The sequence below is a fragment of the Chrysochloris asiatica genome, unplaced genomic scaffold, assembly GCF_000296735.1.
Source record: "Chrysochloris asiatica unplaced genomic scaffold, ChrAsi1.0 scaffold00155, whole genome shotgun sequence".
Lineage (NCBI taxonomy): Eukaryota > Metazoa > Chordata > Mammalia > Afrosoricida > Chrysochloridae > Chrysochloris > Chrysochloris asiatica.
In genome coordinates, this window is record NW_006408673.1 from 6,648,671 (window position 1) to 6,653,848 (window position 5,178).

Here is a 5,178-nt window from a genome sequence, read left to right on the forward strand (position 1 = left end):
ATCATCAGGAGACTGTTGGTGAGTGCCTCAGAATACACCAACATAACCTTCATCAACTTAATACAAATACAACAACACCTCCAAAGCAACAGACAATTTCTGCTCACATGAAAAAACAAGACAGAGACCAACAAAAGTCCAGTGGAAGACCTATAAAATGTTATTGAGGAAAAAGAGGCACTGGAACTATCTGAAAAAGAATCTAGGAGAACGATACTTATGTACCTTCAAACAACTAACAGATAGGTTGAAGAAAACCAGGAAGAATTTTAAAAAGCACTACAGGAACAATCAAACAAAATAGATAAAGGACTGGATATTATACAAAACTTGCAAACGGAAATCCAGAAGATTAATACCATGATATCAGAAATGAACAATACACTAAAAGGGCAAAGGAGTAGATTTGAATCTATGGAAGCCAGAACTATTGAGTTGGAAGATAAATCTCTCAACACTAGTAAGCTAGGAGAACAACTAGGAAAAATGAATGAAAAAAAATCTGAAGAAAGACAAAGACAATTGTGGGACACCAGAACAGGAAGAGATAAAGAAAAGCACAGAAAAAACAGTCATAGAACTACTGGAAGAAAATTTTCCTAACATCATGAAAGATGAGAAGATAAGCATTCAAGAAGCTGAACTAATTCGAAACGGGATAGACCCCATAAGAAAATCACCAAATCATAATCAAACTCTCCAAAGTTAAAGAATCCTGAAAGCAGCTCAAGAAAAACTAAATATTACCTACAAAGGAAAACCAAGTAGGTTAAGCTCTGACTTCTCAGCAGAAACCACACAGGCAGGAAGGCAATGGGGAGACGTATACAAGACTCTGAAAGAAAAAAACTACTAATCAAGAATCATATATACGGCAAAACTGTCCCTCAAATGTATCTGCAAAATTAGATCATTACTGGTGGTGGTAGTGATGTGCCATGGAGTCTGTTCCGACTCAAAGCGACCCTGTACAGGGTCTTCGAGGCTGTAAATCTTTATGGGAGCAGAAAGCCTCATCTTTCTCCCGTGGAACAGCTGGTAGTTTCAAACTGCTGACCTTGCAGTTCGCAGCCCAATTCGAAACTACTACGCTACCAGAGCTCCTTGGATCATTTCTAGATATGCAGAAATTAAAAGGATTTGTAGAAACCAAGTCAACTTTACAAAAAAAAAAAAAATACTAAAGGTAGACCTTTGCACTAAGAACCGACAACAGGAGACAACAACTGGAGAATAACATAACTGCAACCCACACAGAATTCAATCTAGATATAGAAGTATTGAGAGTAAAACAAAACTACATAACTGAAAATAGGGAATCAGAGATATTAATCAATAATGAAGACAACTACAAAACAAAAAGAGAAGCACAATTACAGAATTCCAAATGGCAAAGAAGTCAAGTAGAATGCAAGATAAAATAGTGTTTTAAAATTGGAAAGAAATGAATAAGTTATTCGGTAACCTCAAAGAAAATTAATACACCTTCACATCAAATCATGAAAAGGAAAATCCATGAAGATTTTGTAAACATTACAACTACGAAGAAAAAGCACACACACGCACAAAATGAATTCCACACACAAAAACATGTGGAACAAAGAAGCACCACAAAAAACACACACAGCAAAATGACTGCAATCAACATATACCTATTGATAATTATCCCAAATGTCAATGGATTAAATGCACCTGTAAAGAGACAAAGAGAAGCAGAATGGATAGGAAATCAGGATCCTTCAATATGCTCTCTACAAGAAACCCAACTAAAACACAAAGACAAACATAGATTAAAAATTAAAGAATGTAAAAAATATATCAAGTTAATTGCATTAAAAAATAAGCAGGAGTGGCAATATTAATTTTTGATAAAATAGACTTTAAGGTGAAAACCTGCATAAGAGACAAAGAAGAACACTATCTCATGATTAACGGTTCAACTGACAAGAGTACATAACCATTAATAAGTATATATGGCTCCCAACAAAAAAAGCCTCAAAACATATAAATCAAACTCTAATAGAAGTGAAGAAAGAAATAGATAACTGTATTTTATTTTAATATACCTCTTTCAAAAAAAGCACAGAACTACCAGAAAGAAACTCAACAGAGACATATCAGTCACCTTGACCCCACAGAATTATATAGAACACTAAACCCAACAACAGCAAAATGCACATTCTTTTCTAGTGCATATGGAACATTTTCCAGAATAGACCACATATTAAGCCACAAAGCAAATCTCAATAAATTTTAAAACTTCAAAATACTACACACCATCTTCTCAGATCACAATGTTATAAAATTAGAAATCAACAATAGGAAGACTGAAGAAACAAAATCAAATACATGGAAACTGAATCCCTGTTTAAAAGCTACTGGTTAATAGAATAGTAAATAACAAAATAAAAACATTTCTTGAAGCAAATGAGAATGAAAACACAACCTACCAAAACCTTTGGGACCCAGAAAAAGCAGAGCTTAGAAATTTGTAGCAATAAATACACATATCCAACTAGAAGAAACAACAAAAATCAACACATTAACACAACAGCTCCAACAATTAGAAAAAGACCAACAAAGCAACCCTACAGTCACCAGAATAAAAGAAATACTAAGGATTGGAGTAGAAACAAATGAGATAGAAAACAGAAAAATTATAGAAAGAATCAACAGGACAAGAAGTTGGTTCTTTGATAGGAGTAACAAAATTGGCAAATCTAACAAAAAAATAATAAGGGTGATGTCACAACAGAACCAATGGAATTAAAAAGGATAATAACGGAATACTACGAAAAGTTGCTTTCCAATAAATTTGAAAATCTTGAAGAAATACATACATTTTTAGAAAAACACGACCTACCTAAACTAACACAGAATAAAGTAGAAAAATTTAACAGATCTATATAAGAAAAGGAGAAATTGATCAGGTAATTTAAAAAACTCCCAACAACAAAAAAGTCCAGTCCCAGATGGCTTTACAGGTGAATTTTACCATACATTCAGAGAAATGCTAACACCAATTTTACATAAACTATTCCAGAACACAGAAAACTCCTGAATACTTTTTATGATGTGAACAAAACTCTCATGTCAAAACCAGGCAAGGACATCACTAAAAATGTAAAATTTTGACCAATATCCCTCATGAACATAGATACAAAAATTCTCAACAAAATCCTAGTCAACAGAATTCAACAACATATTTTAAAAATAATGACAATGCATCCTGATCAAATGGGATTCATACCAGGATGCAAGGATGGTTCAATATTAGAAAAAATATCAACATAATCTACCATATAGATAAATGGTCTGGGGTGGGTAGGCTGGTTGGTGTGATGAAGCCTCAGTTCAGACTAGTTATTTCTGCTTCAAAAGATCTCTCATGCTCCAGAAAGCTAGCACACTTGGTGGACTCCAGATTCTGAAGGACAGAAAGAGAAGTTAAGCCTCAAATGTGTCAACAGTTTCTAAGTCTTTGCTTTAGTCAAAGTTGCTAAAGCCCCTTGGCTCTAGTAAGTCACATGGTCAAGTCCAATTCAATGTGAGAGGGGTATGGATGCTGGGAGGGGTGAAGAAATTGGAGGGTGGGACAATTTTACCCTAGAAAGTGGACTGAGCATTAAACTAGGCTTAGGGTTTTCTAGGTAGGGTCAGAGAAGGATATGGTTGCAAGGAAAAAGAGAATTTTGGTGAGAAATGATGTTTTTCATATGAATAACCACAGGCTTCACACTGAGAAGAAACGGAATGAGATAAAAAAATATTAACAAAGTGGGACAAAATTAAGCACTCAAAGGAATGAAAGAGCCTTGATAGTGCTGTAAGGTAAGCGCTGGACTGCTAACTGAAACTTTGGTGGTTCACACCTTGGAAACTCTATACAGGCTCCCACTATGAGTTGGCACTGATACTTAACAACAACAAAGGAAATGAAGGAACCCTGCTGATGCTATAGGATAAACTCTGGACTGCTAATTGAAGGTCAGCAGTTCAACCCCATCAGCTACTCCACAGGAGAAAGATGAGGCTTTCTTCTCCTATAAAGATTTACAGCCTTGGAATTGATTCAGTCGCAACTGTTTTGTTGTGTTTGGGTAAAGGGAATGAAGATCTGTCTGACTTGGAGGACAGGTATGTCAGTAATAGGGGGAGACTTGTTGTTAAGTCCCTATATAGGGTTTCCATGAAGTGGCTGGTGGGTTTGAGCTGCTGACCCTATCGTTAGCAATCCAGTGCTTATCCCACACCAGAATTTGTGGGAAAGAGAGCTAGAAAGACAAATAATTCAACCAGAAAGCTAGTAACTTGATTTTAAGAGTGTAGTCCTAGCAATTTAAAAAGAAACACTGAGCTATTTCACAAATAATATTTAGTTTAGAAGTTATGCTATATTTTCTTAACAATTTCATTGAAATATAACTCACATTTAATAAAATTCATCCTCTTAAAGTATACAATTCAGTGGTTTTTATTATATTCACAGAAATGTTCAATCATCACAACTATAAAAATTATTTTTACATTTATTTTTAAATCACAAATGAAATTAATAATCTAGTAAATGTCACAAGAACAGAAAAAAAATAATAACACCACCTGTTATGGACTGAATTGTGTCTCCCCAAAACATGTGCTGTAAATCCTAACCCCTATATCTGTGGTTGGAGTCTTGGTGTGGTCCTGTAGAATAAGGAAATACCAACCACAAGGTTACTGGCTCAAACTCACCAGTCGCTCCTTGGAAAATGCTATACAGGGTCACAGTGAATCAGAACCTACCACAATGAATCAGAAACAATATACCCATGGATATATTCCCTTTTCGGAATGGGTTTTCTTGTTAATGAGGCAGTATTTATATTGGGTGTGTCTTGAGTAAATCTCTTTACAGATTATGTATAAAAAAGAGCAGATTGAGAAAGGAAGCAGAGATGAAGGAAGACAGACGTCATGACACAAGAGCTCCAAGAAACTAGAAAAAAAAGCTAAAAAGAGACAGGAATCTTCCCCCAGAGCCATTACTCCGCATTTGAACTTCTAACATCCTAAACTTTGAGAAAATAAATTTCCATTTCCTTAAAATACCCACTTGTAATACTCTTGTTATGTTGTTGTTGTTAGGTGCCATCGAGTCGGTACCAACCCATAGTGACCTTATGCACAGCAGAACGA